The sequence below is a fragment of the Acinonyx jubatus genome, chromosome A3, assembly GCF_027475565.1.
Source record: "Acinonyx jubatus isolate Ajub_Pintada_27869175 chromosome A3, VMU_Ajub_asm_v1.0, whole genome shotgun sequence".
NCBI classification, from domain to species: Eukaryota; Metazoa; Chordata; class Mammalia; order Carnivora; family Felidae; genus Acinonyx; species Acinonyx jubatus.
In genome coordinates, this window is record NC_069388.1 from 89,633,660 (window position 1) to 89,651,197 (window position 17,538).

Sequence of the window (17,538 nt, forward strand, 5' to 3'; positions counted from 1 at the left end):
GGCACTAGTAAGCACATAGGTAAGGGGTATTTTGTCAGTGAATATCTATGAAGAGAATTGATCCCCCACTTTAGAGCCAAAATTCTATCCTATAGACATGGTGTCAAATCATGCTGACAGACGCGTGCCTGCGGAACCATGGGCATTTTATTCCTTTCATCTTCCTAATACAGTGTTACTGGCAGTAGTTTAAAAAAAAATTAAAAAGGAAGGCTTGTGAGGATCAGCTAATGCCTCCACTGGAGCCTGAGCTAAGCAAAGCATAAAAAGCCCTCATATTCCTCTTCCTACTAGCCTCCAAAAAGGGGAAAACATTTCTGACCTAATTTCCTAAGTATTGATCCTGCTTGGACCTGATGCCTGTCTCAGATTTAAAAAGAACTTTGTAATATTGAAATATTGCCTCACAAATATCCCTTGAGTTAAACTTCCACAGAGCCCTTTAGTTTAGAACTTTACAGGGGCCTTAACTATCAACAGTAGTTAAGACATGGACAGAAGGTAATAGCAGAAATCTTTTCTGAGACAGTTCCCACTCTTACCTGGACTACTATTATACTTAATATATTTCATAAAGTCTAGATAAAACTGGCATTGGTCAAGGATAATTTCAAAGAAATTTCAACCAGGTGATTTAGGACTTTTGCCTGTCTAATGTCTTTCTGTGTGCCATCAAGTAGTTTTTTCATCTACCACCTTCTTCATTAAGCATTCAAATTGAGAGGGGCTCTGGAATTCTTCAGACACCTTCTTAAATGGATAAAAGCTTTCCAGGAAAATGCAGGCTATTTTTTTCCTTGTCTTCAAGACCCATGTGCATCTGGCGTATCTACTCTGAAATAGTAACACAGTGGACTGCTTGCTTCTTATCAAATAACCCAGTACATCTTGTACCACAGGGTGCTCTGTAATCATCAATATTAATCATATAATTAAAAGCATGGTATTCTACATACATCCAACTGTTTCTTCTTTCTCACAACCACAATGGGAAGGCCCATGGTCTGTCGGTTTTGGTAATGATCCAGTTAAACATCAGTTCTTAATATGATTCCTCGGATCATTAATTGTCAATAGATCTTCCCTTGAATGCTTGAGTCATTTAGTTTTATGGTGTGCAGGTTGACTTGAACACACCCCATACCACATTCTTGTGGAGAAAATTGTCTTGCTACTGCTCTAAGCACTTTGTTTCCATCTCTCCTTCACATCTCAGAAACTGAAAGCTCATCAAAGTTAAATCTGTCTGAAGTCTGTTCATGGAATTTTCTAGAACAGTACTTGGGATGAAAGTGATTTGGGAGTTATTTTATTTCCTGCTTGTCTCCATGTTCTAGTATGAAGACTACTGTGATTAATGGAGAACATAATGAAATATCCCATCTTCCACCGCCTTTAAAGGTATTAGTGTTTGCTCCAGCTAAGGCTTTTTCTCTCCTACCAATTCCATGGACTATGAAAATATATAACAGCTGGCTCTATAATCTGTTCAATGAATTTCAACCTCATCTGTGATTAATAATCATCTTTGGTTTGCTCCACAAATATCTGAGGGCCAGACTCCATGATACATATGGTAAATAAAGTAAGTATGATCCCTGTCCTCAACAGAGGGGCAAATAAATAGCAAAGACAATATAGCATGATAAGCACCATGTTCGAAAAAGCATGGAGCATATAAAAAGGGGACCTGCCCCAGGGCTGGGGAGTCAGAGCAGCGTCACAAGGGGAGTGACATCTGAGCTAGCTAGGTCATGCTATACTAACAAACAGTCTCTATGTCCCAAATAAAATAAAATTTTATTTCTTGCTTTTGCAAGAAGTATTTCCTAGGTCAAAACTAGTCACACGGTTGTACCAAGCTGCAAGGTAGTTACCATGTGCCCAGAAAGAAGAAATGTAAAATAGAATTTTTGACTGCATAACATTGTCTCTGCCACAATTGATCCTTCTGGTCATCATATATTCATTTCATTTTTCCTTCCACACACAGAATACACTGCCCAAGGAAGTTAATTCATTATCCCACCCAGTTAGAGCACCAAGCTGCAAGGTAGTTACCATGTACCTAAAAAGAAGAAATGTAAAATAGAATTTTTGAATGCATAGTATTGTCTCTGGCACAGTTGATCCTTCTGGTCACCATATATTCATTTCATTCTTCCTCTCACACACAGAATACACTCCTGAAGGGAGTTAATTCAGTATCCCATCCAGTTAGAGCATCAAACTGGATAGAGGATCTCTGGATAAATCAGGTATGAATGTGGATTCCATTGGTCTGGAGACATATGAACTAAAAATAGACAAATATCTGTGTTTTCACCCTATACCCTATGTGCAATTATAAAATTGGATAGGAGAAACCATAATCATAACATTCTCATTTGGAAAGGAGAAAATAAGAAACACGCAGTCATCACTACTCAATGGCAAGTCTAAAAAATCCTGCTTTGCGGACCTTATGGAGTTCCTCCAACCTAGGATGGTGGTTCCAACCAGGAGCAATTTTGCAACAGAGAACATTTGGCAATGTTTGGAGACATTTTTGGTTGTCACAACTGGGGAAGAGACACTACTGGCATTTAGTGGGCAGAGGTCATGGATGCTGTTAATATCCTAAAATGCATAACCCACAACAAAAACCTACCAGGCCCAAAGGTCAATATTGCCAAGTCTGAGAAACTCTGACCTGGGGGTAAGGAGGATTCCTTGATGAGGCCCTGGTCCTACTTCCGAGTTCCCTATGGCCTGTGGCTCCTAGTTACTGCCTTCCTGGAGCTTCCTCCCTTTTCCATCTTCCTTTATGGCCACATCTAAATTGTGCACCGAGGACTACATCCTCCTTGAGTACTGCACAGTTGTTACTCTTGTGAGATGGCATTCAAGTGTCTTTTTAAGTCTTGAACAACCACAATTTCTTTCTTTTTTCTCAACTGTTGATTTTTTTAAGTTTCTTTATTTATTTTGAGTTGGGGAGGGGCAGAGAGAGAGGGAGAGAGAGAATCCTAAGCAGGCTCCACACTGTCAGTGCAGAGCCTGACGTGGGGCTTAATCCCACACACCGTGGAACTATGACCTGAGCTGAAGCCAAGAGTCAGATGCTTAACAGACTGAGCCATTCAGGCACCCCTTGATTACTGATTTCTTAAACAGTTAAGCCTTTTCCAAAACATATCTATTTGATTCTGATCAGTTCTTTATATCTGTACCTATACCTGCAGTACTTGATAAGACATATCTGCTCTTTTTCTTTGCTTTATTATCCCCTAAACTCTCTTAATGGAGACTCTTGAATTTCTATGGAAAGGCTTCACAGTTAATCTGATCTCTGACAAGACTGAATTGTAATGGGCCTTTGCCACTCCAAGACTTTCTTAACACCATCTATTCCTGTTTGGGTATAAAAGAAATTGGCTTTTCTAGTTCTTGCAGGCCATGAATTTTTGTGCTATTTATTCCCTTTCATTTCTGCTTAATCCCTTTCTGATTTCACCTCCTCTTGTAATTCCTTGCCAAACATAGCCAAATAATATTCAACACATATTACTAAGTTTCTTCCTTTCAATGTTTTCCATGAGAGAGGTGCTTGGGTGGCTCAGTTGGTTAAGCGTCCGACTTTGGCTCAGTTCATGATCTGTGAATTCGAGCCTCGTGTCGGGCTCTGTGCTGACAGTTCTGAGCCTCGATTCTGTGCTCTCCCTCTCTCTCTCTCCCTCTCTCCCTGCTTGTGCTCTGTCTCTTTCACTCTCTCAAAAATAAATAAACATTAAAAAATTGAAAAAATTAAGTCAATCGTTTCCTCATATGAGAACCAAAACCCCATTAATCACACAAAAAAATTGACTAAGTATTTTTCCTCTTTATAACATAAATTAACATTTCCTAGCCTTGAGTGTCAGTTTTCTTACCTCTGCCACCCATCTGCTAAGCCAATGTGACATATATTAGGTTTTTCTGTGTAGTACCCAATTACTAATACCATTTTCTCTATTAGCCAGAGGATACTAGACCATGCTATGGCAACAGACATTCTCGAAACCTAGTGAGTTAACAAAATGCTTCCTGGTTTTTTGCTCACAAAGCCTGCAGTGAGCTTGGATGACTCTCCTCCTTATGACCACTCAGAGATCCCACTTCTTCAATCTTACATCTCTGCCTTCTCAATATGAGGCTCTCAGTTTTCCAGGATAGGAGAAGCCAAGAGACATGAGAACCAGGCAGAAGCTTTCAACTGCCTCACAATGCATATGACACATATCACTTCTGATCATATTTCATTGGTTAAAGCTGGTAATATGGCTCCACCTAACATTAATCGCTAGGGCTGAGAGTGTACTTCTGTGTGTGTCCCAGAAGAGGGAATATGAAATTGGACTTGATGAGTACAGAGTATTGTCTCTGCTTAGCTGAGAACTTGAAGGATTAGGAGTCAAGTCAGATGAACAGATGTGAGGAGTATTCTGGGCAGAGGGGATTACCTGTGTGAAAGCCTGGAGGCTAGAAAGAAAGTGAATCATTTTGGAAGTGACAGAAGTGTTCTGTGGTTGAATCTTTGTGAGGGCAATGTGGGATGAAGGAGGTGGACGGGAGTAAAGGAAAACCAGCTAGGGGCTGCTATCATGCAAAGCTTGTAAACCATAGTAAGGAGGAAGGACTTTATCTTATGTCAAAGTGTTATAAGCAGGGGAGTGATAATTTCATAGATACTTATTAGCAAATCATTCTGGCTCCACGGAGTCCAGAAAAGATTGGAGTGTGTAAGACGTGAGACAGGGATCCAGTTAAGACATTGTTGCGGCAGTCCAGGCGGTTTCTGTGAGGGAGCGTGTTTTTAGATGAGATTTACATTTAAATCAGTGGACTCTGAGTAAAGCAGATTGACCTCCATAATGTGGGTAGGGGTCATCTAATCAGTTGAAGGCCTGAGTAGAATAAAAAACAGATATCCTCCAAGCAAGAGGGAATTCTACAGCTGATGGCTTTTGGACTTGAATTGCAACATCAGCCATTTCCTAGGTCTCTAGCCTGCTGGTACATCCTGCAGATTTTGGACTTGCCAGTCTCCATGATCATGTGAGCCAGTGCTTTAAAATCTTTCAACAGATAGCTAGGTAGCTAGATAATAGATAGTATACCTATATATATTAATTTATATAAGTGTATAAACATCCTATTGGTTCTATTTCTGTGGAAAGCTCTGAGTAATACATATACTAACCATGTAACCTAGTAATTCTACCCCTTGGGATATACCAGAGAAAGACAAGCAGATGAGTACCATTCTTGTACACATACAAGAATGTTAATAGTAACATTGTTCACATTTGCTAGCATTGTTCATATTTGTCCTATACTATAACTACATAAATGTACAACAGTAGAATATATAGACAAATTGTGCCGTGGGTGTACAATGGAATGATACACAGTGAATGAATGGAATGAATAGAATGAATGAAGGCACACACAAAAACATGAATGAATCTTATGAACATAACACTGAATGGAAAGAAAGCAAGATACAAAAAGCTATACATGATAAACTCCATCCATATACATTTCAAAAACAAACAAAAGTAAATTATAATTTTAAGGATGCATACTTAAGTGGTAACACTATAAAGAAACTAAAAAAGAAGTGATTACCAAAAAATGCTAGAGAATAGTTATTTTTAGGGGATATAAAAAGAAACATATAGGAGACTTCTGAGTGCTGGCAATGTATTTCTTGTCTTGGGTGGCGGTTATGTGAATCTTCACTCATAATTATTCAATATACCATTCATTTATGTTTAAAGCATTATATATATATTTTCCCTACAATGTAAAAAAGTTTTTAAGAGAAATCTACTTATGATACTTTTCTGAAATGCTCCCCATTTTTTTTTCAATCAGAGGGTGTTTTGTTCTGACCACTGGATCAGATAAAATGTGCCCATCTTCCGCTCTGCTCCAGTAGAATGGTGTTAGTTTGTGTGTGGTGGGGGAGGGGGGGTGGCTAATCCTAATACGGGCCTGGTCACTCTTATTCCCTAAAAAGATTAACAATCCCGACATGACCTCAAATTGCTGGGCCATATTCACTTTAACTTCTACCACTAAAGCCTGTAGCAGAACTTCTGTATCTTTAGGCTTTTCCTTCTGTTCATTTGCTTTTTCTAATTACAAGTGACAGTGAGGATCTAAAGAGGCCTTGAGACATTAATACAATCTGAGTGTCCACAATACCAAGTCACTGTTTAGTCTCTGTTGTCACAGGTTCCAAATAGGCCTGCTTTGGCCAGTCTCCAATTACTGGCCTTTGTTCACTGTTTTTTTTTTTTTTTTTTTTTTTTTTTTGTGATTAGCACTTTTGACATAGTTCCAAATGGTAGGTGGTTTTGCCTGCATTTTGATGCAGTGTTAAATGTCCATGAATTTTTTTTTAGATAGTCACAACAAAGGCTCTAGTAATTTTGAGGTTATATATGACCTCTAGTGCAGAAAACACTGACTTTCTACAATTTTTCTTTTCTTCCCTGTGTCAGGAACCTGCCAGTAGGGCACCATTTCAGTAGCATATTGTAGATACAATTTTAAAATCTCTTTCTGCATGAATTAGGCATCACAGAGTCCCCAAACATGCATATTTGGTGTACCATTTGCTTCTTCCCTGAATTTTTACTGCTTTCCCTCTTGCCTGTCACAGAGGCTTATCCCAAGGGATTCTGCACAGAGAAATGAAGCAGGACAGGGGATTTGGATCAATCCAAACTTAATTGCTATCATGAGTCTCTCTTTCTCCACTTAAAAAAAAAAAAAAGTAACAAATTTGGTTTCAGTTGATGCTGGCTTACCCATAGCTTCTAGGACCTCTCTTCATTTGACACTTCTCCTACCTAAAGCAATTCATGCAAATTTGTGATTTTCCCATTCTATGTTGGCCATATATAGCCATGAAGTGTTCGGCCTAATTCATAAACAATGTTTGTCCCCAGGAAATTAACCAACTTCAACAACTATTCTCTTTCTTGGGTAAGACTGGCCTAACCTTGGGAATTAGCACATATTTTGAGGCATGACTCTGTCAGTGGTTGAGCAGTCATGATGCAGATGCCCTCCTGACTCTATTTTCTGGAAAATGATTACTTTATTATGCTGATGGACATTATTTCAGAATTCATCTATAACCTTGGACTTAAATCCTCCAAAATATAATCTTCGTTTACAGAAGCCATACTTAAATGTGGGGTTGTGTTAACTACAAAAAATCTGATTACAATGGTTCTTGGCCCCATCCATTATTAAAAGAACCATTTTGGCCCCTGCAAACTCTCCTCCAGTTATTTCTAGAAATTTCCAGGAAGTCTTTTTTTTTTTTAACATTTATTTATTTTTGAGAGAGAGAGAGACAGAGCATGAGCACGGGAGGGGCAGAGAGAGAGAGAGGGAGACGCAGAATCCAAAGCAGGCTCCAGGCTCTGAGCTGTGAGCACAGAGGCTCACAGGGGGCTCCAACTCAACGAACCGGGAGATCACGACCTGAGCCCAAGACAGGCGCTAAACCGACTGAGCCACCCAGGCGCTTATTAACAAATCCTGTCAGATTCCAGTTCAAGATGGCGACTTCGGAAGGCTCTGAGCTCACCTCCTCCACAGAGCAGACGGAATTTACACGTATAAATAGGATAGTTCCTCCCGAAGAGATCTGAAGGCTGATGGAACAGCTACTGAATAGCCAAAGACAGGAAGAAGGACAAGGCGGAGACAAGGTAAGAAAGGGAAAACCCACCAGACCCTGCGAGCCACAGTGGGGAGGGATAGTATTGAGGAACCCGGAACAGATTCTCTGGCCTGGGACACAGAAAAGAAGCCACGGTCTACAAGAGAAACAACACTAGAACTCTGCCGAGCGGTGGAGGAGAAAGCTGACCTGGTCAGAGGGGCGGGAGGACGGTGCGGTTATGTTCCCAATTCTACCTTAAAAGCCTGGGCCAGAGCAGGGTCACCATAACGGGCAGTTCCAGTCCTGACCAGGAGCTCTCGTGACGGGGAGCTCACGACCTCAGTGAGCGGAGGGTCGGCAGGCCCACGCCAGAAAAAAAGCCACAGACTAAAAGGGGCCAAGGAACTGTGGGAGCGCTCCCTAGCCGCTCCCCACCTCAAAAGTCCAGACTGGAGTGGGGTCTGGCCGCCATAAGGGGCGGTTTCCAACACCATTAGTAGTGTGTCCTGACACCGTAACTGGTGGGACAGATGGTCACAGAAGGCTTGCCACCTCAGCAGGCTCAGGGTCTGCGGGCACACAGAAGAAAAAAAAAAAAAAGCTTAAAAGAGCCAAGTTAACTGTGGGAACGCTCTCCCCTCCCCCGCTTTGAGCCCAGACTGGAGCAGGGTCTGGATGCCTTAAGAGGCCTGTTCAGTGCCATCATTAGTGGGCCGTGATGCCGTAACTGGTGGGTCCCATGGTCACAGGGAGCTTGTGACCTCAGCAAGCCCAGGGTCCTGAAGCCCTTGCGAGTCCCATTCGTGTTGGGGCACAGAGAAAAAAACGCACAGTTTAAAAGGGCCAAGGCACTGTAGGACCTTGCTCCCCTCCTCCACCTTAAAATTCTAGACCAGAGCAGGGTGCAGTGCATGGTGAACTTGGGACCTCAGTATGCTCAAGGGCCACAAGCCCATACCAGGCCCATCGCCCTGTGGTGCTGGGGCACAGAAAGCAAGCCACAGTTTTGTGGGCTTTTTGGTTTTTGTTTTTACTTTTAAAATTTTGTCTTCTTTTGTCTTTTTATTTCCTTTTCCTTCCCCCCCTTTTAAATTTTTACATTTTCTATTATTATTATTATTTCTTTATTCTTTCTATAAAACACCACCGTTTACAATAGTAATTAGCATATTCAGCCACAGCTACACCCAGCCAGCAAAAGTCACCAAGCACACACAGTCTGCATGGGGGACACCATATACAAAACCATGCCTTCAACTATAGAAGAAGTAGGCATTTCGCCTAATCCACAGAAACAAACACGGAAAGTCAAGCAAAATGGGGAGACAGAGGAAGATGCTCCCAAAGAAAGAACAAGAAAAAAAGAAGCCTCAAAAAGAACTAAATGAAACAGAGTTAAGCAATATACCTGATAAGTAATTTAAAGTAATGATTGTAAAGATACTCACTGGGCTAGAGAAGAGTAGAAGAACTCAGTGAGACTTTTAATAAAGAGATAGAAAAATATTAAAAAGAACCAATCAGAGTTGAAAATTCAATAACTGAAATTAAAAACAAAACAAAACAAAAAACACTAGAGGGAACCACCACTAGATTAGAGGATGCAGAAGGCTGTATCAGCAATCTGGAAGACAGGGTTGGGAAGCACCCAAGCTGAACAGCAAAGAGAGAAAATAATTTTTAAAAAAGAGGGTAGATTAAGAGATCTCTTGGACAACATCAAGCAAACAAACATTTGCACTATAGGGGTCTCAGAAAAAGAAGAGAGAGAATGTAGTAGAAAAATTATTTGAAGAAATAATAACTGCAAACTTCCCTAATCTAGCAAGGGAAGTAGATATACATATCCAAGAAGCACAGAGTTCCAAACAAAATGAACCCAAGGAAGTCGACACTATGGCACATAAGAATTAAAATGTCAGAGGTTGAAGATAAAGAGAGATTTTCAAAAGCAGCAAGAGAGAAACAAAAAATTACCTTCAATAGAAAACCTTTAAGGCTATCCACTGATTTTTCAGCAGAAACTTGGCAAGCCATAAGGGAGTGGCATGATATATTCAAAGTGCTGAAAGGTAAAAAAAAACCTACAGCCAAGAGTATTCTACCTGGCAAGATTTAAAGGAGAGAATTTCCCAGACAAACAAAGGGTAAGAGAGTTTATTCACCACTAAACCAGCCTTACAAGAAATGTTAAAGGGACTTATTTAAGTGGAAATGAAATGGACATAATTAGACATAAGAAAAATATGAGAGGTGCCTGGGTGGCTCAGTTGATTAAGCATCTGACTTCAGCTCAGGTCATGATCTCGTGGGTTAGTGAGTACAAGCGCAGCATCAGGCTCTGTGCTGACAGCTCAGAGCCTGGAGAATGCTTCAGAATCCGTGACTCCCTCTCTTCTGCCCCTCCCCTGCTCATGTCCTGTCTCTCTTTGTCTCTCAAAAAGTAAATAAATGTTTAAAAAATAAATTAAAAAAAAGAAAAAAATGAATACAAAGATGTAAATTATAACAACATATACACAAATATAGAGAAGGGAATACAAAGAGAAAAAAAGGGGAAAAAGATCTTTTTCTGTTTTTTTAAAGAATGTTTGTGAAATTAAATGACCATCAAATTAATATGAACTGCTATTTACTTAGGATGTTATATATGAACTTTATGGTAACCACAAACCCAAAACCTATGATAGATACACAAAAAATAAAGAGAAAGGAAGCCTAACAAAACACTATAGATACTCATTAATCACAAAGAAAGAGAGGAAGAGAAGAAGAAAGTAACAAAGAAGAACTACAAAACCAGAAAACAAATTTTAAAAATGCTAATAAGTACATACCTATCAATAATTACTTTAAATGTAATTGGCATAAGAAGAAGAAAGTAACAAAGAACTACAAAACCAGAAAACAAATTTTAAAAATGCTAATAAGTACATACCTATCAATAATTACTTTAAATGTAATTGGCCTAAATGTTCCAATCAAAAGACATAGAGTGGAGGAATGATAAAAAAACAAGACCCATGTTTATGCTGCCTGAAGAGACTCACCTCAGACCTAAAGATGCATACAGACTGAAAGTTAAAAAAAAATTCACTGTGCAAATGAAAGCCAAAACAACAAACAAACAAACAAAACCCAAACCCAAAACAAAGATGGAGTAGCAATACTATCTCAGACAAAATTGACCTGAAAACAAAGATAAGAGACAAAGAATTGAATAATGACAAAGGGATCATTCCAACAGGAGGCTATAACAATTGTAAATATCTTTGCACCTAAAAGTGGAGTATATAGGTACAGAAAATATTAATAAACATAGAGAAATTGGCAGTAACAGAATAATAGTAGGGGACTTTAACACCCCACTTACATCAATGGATAGATCATCCAAACAAAATCAATGAGAAAACAATGTTTTTGAATGACATATTGGATCAGACGGACATAATGAATATATACAGAAAACTCCATCCAAAAATAACAGAATAAACGTTATTTTCAAGTGCACATGGGACATTCTCCATATATATCACATATTAGGCTGTTAACCAAGCCTCAATAAATTTAAGAAGATTGAAATCATACCATGTATCTTTTCCAACCACAACAGTATGAAGCTAGAAATAAATCACAAGAAAAAAACTGGAAAAAACACAAACATGTGGAGACTAAACAACATGATACTAAACAACCAATGGATCAAAGAAGCAATAAAAAAAAATGCATGGAGACAAATGAAATGAAAACACAATGGTCCAGAAACTCAGAGACACAGTGAAGCAGTCCTAAAAGGGAAATGTATAGCAAACAGGCTTACCTCAGGAAATAATAAAAAACTCAAGCAATCTAAAATGACACCTAAAGGAACTAGAAAAAAAGAACAAAGCCCATAATGAATAGAAGAAAGGAAATAATAAAGATCAGAGCAGAAATAAATGATGTAGAGACAAAAATAATAAAAATAAATTAAATAAAACAAAAATTAATGAAACCAAGAGCTAGTTCTTTGAAAAGATAAACAAAATTGACAAACCTTTAACTAGACTCATCAAGAGTCTGGACCCAAATAAATAAAAGGAACCAAATAAATAAAAGCAGAAATGAGAGAGAAGTAACAATTGACACCACAGAAATACAAAGAATTGTAAGAGAATACTATGAAAGATTACATGCCAACAAACTGGACAACCAAGAAGAAATGGATAAATTTCTAGAAACATGCAGTCTTCCAAAACTGAACCAGGAAGAAATAGAAAATCTTAATAGACTGATTACAACTAACAAAATAGAATTGGCTATTTAAAAACTACCAAAAAAAAAAAAAAATCCAGGACCAGATGGATTCACAAGTGAATTCTGCAACATATTTAAAGAAGAATTTATACCTATTCTTCTCAAACTATTTCAAAACCTGGAAGGAAAGCTTCCAAATACATTCTATGAGGCCAGCATTACCCTGATACCAAAGCCAGACAAACACACCACAAAAAAAAAAAAAAAAAAAAAAAAAAAGGAAGAAGAAAAGAAAAAGAAAAAAGAAACATACAGGCCAATAGATGCAAAAATTTTTAATAAAATATTAACAAACTGAATCCAACAACACTTTAAAAAGATCATTCACTGCAATCAAGTGGGATTTATTCCCAGATTGCAAAGATGGTTCAATATTCACAAATCAATCCATGTCATACACCACATCAACCAAATGAAGGATAAAAATCATATGATCTTCTCAATGGATGCAGAAAAATGGATGCAGAAAAATAAATTCAACATCCATTTATGATAAAAACACTCAACAAAATGGAAGTAGAAGGAACATACCTCAACATAATCAAGGCCATATGTGAAAAACTCACAGCTAACATCATCCTCAATCATGAAAAACTGAGAGCTTTTCTCCTAAGGTCAGGAACAAGACAAGGATGTGCACTTTCACCACTTTTATTCAACATAGTCCTGGAAGTCATAGTCACAGCGATCAAACAACAAAAAGAAATAAAACCATCCAAATTGGTAAACAAGAAGTAAAACTTTCACTATTTTCAGATCACATTATATTATATAAAGAAAATGCTAAAGACTCCACAAAAAACTACGAGAACTAATAAGTGAATTCAGTAAGGTCATAGGATACAAAATCAATAAACAGAATTCCATCCATTACATTTCTAATAATGAAGTACAGAAAGAGAAATTAAGAAAACAAACCCATTTAAAATTGCATCAAAAATATTAAAATACCAGGATACCTGGGTGGCCAAGTCAGTTGAAGCATCCAACTCTTCATATCAGCTCAGGTCATGATCTCACGGTCATGAGATCAAGCCCCACATCTGGCTCTATGCTGAGTGTGGAGTCTGCTTGGGATTCTCTCTCTCTCCCTGTCTCTCACAAAATAAATAAACTTTTTTTTCAAAAATCTTAAATAATAAAAAAATATATCTAGGAATAAACTTAACTAAAGGGGTGAAAGACCTATATATGAAAACTAAAAAACACTGATGAAAGAAACTGGAGATGACATAAACAAATGGCAAAATAGTCCATGCTCATGGATTGGAAGAAAAAATATCATTAAAAGGTCCATATCACCCAAGGCAATCTACAAATTCAATGCAATCCCTATCAAAATACCAATGGCATTTTTCACAAAGCTAGAACAAATAATCCAAAAATTATATGGAGCCATAAATGACCCCAAATGCCAAAGCAATCCTGAGAAAGAAGAACAAAGCTGGAGGTATAATAATTCTAGATCTCAAGATATACTACAAAGCTGTAGTAATCAAAACAGTATGGTACTGGCACAAAAATGGACACATAGATCAATAGAACAGAATAGACACCTCAGAAATAAACCCATACTTATATGGTAAATTAATTTATGACAAAGGAGAAAAGAATATACAATATGGAAAAGATAGTCTTTTCAATAAATGGTGCTGGGAAAGCTGGACAGCTACATGTAAAAGAATAAAACTGGACTAGTTTCCAACACCATACACAAAAATAAACTCAAAATGGAATAAAGACATAAATGTGAGACCTGAAACCAAAAAATTCTAGAAAAGAACACAGGCAGTCATTTCTCTCACATCTGCCATAGTAATATTTTTCTAGATATGTCTCCAAATGCAATGACAGCAAAAGCAAAAATAAACTATTGGAACTACATCAAAATAAAAAGCTTTTGTACATCAAGAGAAAACAAAAAGACAACCTATTAAGTGGACAAATATATATGTAAATTATGTATCTAATAAAGGGTTAATATCCAAAATATATCAAGAAATTGTACAACTCAATATCAAATAATCTGATTAAAAAATGGACATTTTTCTGAAGAAGAAATACAGATGGCTAACAGGTATATGAAAAGATGCTTATAATCACTAATCATCAAGGAAATGCAAACCAAAACCACAATGAGCTATCATCTCATGCCTGTCAGAATGGCTAAAATCAAGAAGGCCAGAAGCAATAAGGGTTAGTTAAGATGTGGAGAAAAAGGAACTCTCATGTGAACTGGTATAGCCAGTGTGGAAAATAATATGGAGGTTCCTCAAAAAATTAAAAATAGAAATAGCATATCATCCAATCTTTCCACTATTGGGTATTTACCCAGAGAATACAGAAACACTAGCTCAAAAAGATATTTGCAGCCCTATGTTTGTTGCAGCAGCATTATTTACAATAGCCAAGACATGGAAGCAACCTAAGTCCATCAACAGATGAATGGATAATAAAAGTGTGGTTTACACATGCACACACACAAACACACGCACACATTGGAATATTACATAGCTATAAAAAAGGATCAGGTCATGCCATCTGAGACAACACAGATGGATCTATGGGATGTTATGCTAAGTGAAAGAAATCAGACCGAGGAGGACAAATACCATATGATTCCACTCCTAATGGAATCTTAAAAAAATGGTTAAACAAACAAAAAGCAGAAACAGAACCATAAATACAGAGAACAAACTGATGGTTACCAGAGGGGAGGGAGGTGGGGGATTGGGCAAAATGGGTGAAGGGGAGTGGGAAAAAGAATCCTGTCAGCTATCACATAGTGCTTGCTATTTCTTAACTCCTGCTCCAGCTCTCTTTCATGAGACCTGCCATTGTCCCCCCATCTCGGCTGCCCACTAGTGAGCAGCCACCCTCTAAGATCTCTAACCCCAACATGCCTCATTGAGAACTAGTCTAATCAGAAGTTGGGGTGCTGTGCATGCCCCCTTTGAATGACTTTCTTTGCACCTCAGTGTCCTACAGTGTTTCAGTGAAATACTTCACCCCATTTTGTTTGCAGCTGATCTTCTCTCAGGACACACTCATGAGCCTTCACAGAAGTAATTTCCATTCTTCCTCAATTATGCCTTCTTTTCAATCATTTACATACCCCCAAGAGTTCTAAATTCAGCCCTGTTGACATCAGACCTACATTTTACTTTAAAAATTTTTTCTGCATTAAGATGCTTCTTCATAAGTGGAGGAAATTCAAAGACCATGACAATAATAGGAAGAAGAAATAGAAACATCTTTAGGATCCAAGTAATCCTCCCCAAAGAAATGTATTAATCTTATCATGCCATTTGAAAGTTTGAGTTTTGGCTTGAGAGTGATTCTTGGTGAAAAATTCAGAAAACTATTTGACAAGGCTTAATAATCCATATTCTCTTTAGACATAAAATTACTCTAGCATAGAGCTGTATTCTGGAGGATAAAGGGTAAGAAGCTCTGGTGGTAATTGGAGGACATAGAAAGTGACTCTCTGGGGAATAATAAAATTGATACAGGAATAGAAAAAAACAAGATAGTGCTTCCAGTGATTATAAAATAAATTCTATTTGCCATTATTGAAGAGTGTGCTGTCAGAGGGAAAGTAGACTAGAGAGGCACAAGCTATGGGGTTTTTTTGCAAAGTGAGAAGTGAGTAAAGAGACTGAAGTCTAGACATCCAGGGAGGTTTGGTTCAGGCTGGTGGTGGTGATGCCAGTGGAATGAGATGGTTATGGTTCTGCAGATCAGCAGTAGCAGGAGCAAGGGCTGAGTACACAAAGCACTTGCTCTCCCATGAGGGCTAACCTGTAGGCTTGCCTATTACTTGTGGCAGAGTTAGGTGGAGTGGATAAAGTGAAACTGGTATAGCCTTGGCTTTCCACAGATTTAGGAGATAGAAAACCTTCCAGCACTTAGGTGTTAGAAAACCACATGGCCTGCTTGGGCTGCAGACAGGTCTTTTAGTGAGTATGCATCACTTCCCATACTCAGGAACATTAGGGTCCCTTCTCTTTTTATCTTCATTGTTAGACAACCCCGTTTCTCTTTATCCAAGTTTCTGCTTCATGATATCCCTACTTTTGGCCAAAATCTCATGGAATGTGCATTTGCCTCAGCAATGGCTGACACTGTGACATTCAGAGTGGTTTCCAAAGGCAGCAACCATCACGAATGCCTCTTGGTCACTATAGACATGCAGAGCTTTATCTCTGCTTGACAGGTTAGAGCCTGAGGTTATCTTAGAAATCAACTTCTTCCATGTGATAGTTTATTAGGCCAACAGTTATTTATTGATGATCCCCTACGCTAGATGCTGGAGCTACAGAGATGAACAAGACAGAGTGAATCCTACACTGATGGCATTTACAATGGACAGACAGGGGTAAGATTGGGTGTGATGAAATTCCATTGGGGCAGCCCCTACCCTTGCATTGAGGGATCATGGAAGGTTTCCTAGAGCCAATGACAGATGAGCTGGAACCAAAGGATGAGAAAGAGCAGCCAGGCAAAGTGAAGGCAGGAAACTGAGGCCAGAGAAATTAAGAGTAGAGCCAGGACTATTTCTCAAACCCTCAAATTCCCAGTACCTTGTTTATTCATGGAACATAGAATGGTAAATCCTAAGCCATAGAGTTACAGAGAAGAAATCATACCCTCTTCTTTCAACAATCCCATTGTCTGATAGAGAAATAAGTACATAAACAAACACAACATGATGAGATAAACACTTTGATAGCTTCAAGCACCAAGAATTTATTATGTGTTCAAAGGTGACATTTTACTCTGACTGTGGTCAGGAAGGGGGATCAGGTGATTTTGGAGGTAAATTTGGATGAAAATTAGGTGGTCACCAGGTAAAGGGACCAAGGAAAGCAGTTCAGATACTTTCCTGGAAAGCCTCCTTTTCCTTTGGAAGGCTCAGAAGCACCCAATCCAGTGGCATATTTGATGAATTATGTGTCATTCAATATGACTGGAACACGTGTATGGGAAAGGGAAGGAGATCAGGAAATGGGACTAGAGAGGCAGGCAGAAGCCACATTCCCGAGGGATTTGTAGTGGGTTATGTTAAAAAGTTAGAAATTATCCTTGAAACAATGGAAGCTAGTGAATGACTTAATTTGAGACTAGCCACATTTTTTTTCCTTGAAAGAACACTTTATCGATAATAAGGAGAATGTGTGGGGAAAAGTAAGATTAAGGTAGCGAGACTAGAGGAAAAGCCATCAAAGGAGTCCTTGTGTCTGTGGTTGTCTGAATTAAAGCAGTGTGAATGAAGGGAAGTAGAGGATTTTGAGAAATACTTAGGAGTGAAATTAAGGTTCTGACTTGCCTGAGACCTTCCTGGTTTTAGCAGTGAGAGTTCAAAACGCTAGAACTCCTCAATCCTGGGAAAAGTAGGATGATTGGTCATCCTCGATGGAATTAACCCTGCAGTGAGAGGGATAGGTAGAAAGAGAAGTCAAAGGTGACTTTCAGGGTTTTAGATGGTCATCTCGGCCAACAATGGCACCATTTATTAAGATAGGGAAATATAG

General features: G+C 38.5%; 1 long non-coding RNA gene across 1 annotated transcript in view; it reads left to right on the forward strand.

Moving 5' to 3' along the window:
• The first annotated feature begins 7,423 nt into the window (after window positions 1-7,423).
• LOC113603154 (uncharacterized) overlaps window positions 7,424-17,538 on the forward strand; it is a 92,045-nt gene continuing 81,930 nt past the window's right edge. Inside the window, exon 1 of the long non-coding RNA XR_003424694.2 lies at window positions 7,424-7,754. This is a non-coding gene — a long non-coding RNA (uncharacterized LOC113603154). The remainder of the gene's footprint in view (window positions 7,755-17,538) is intronic.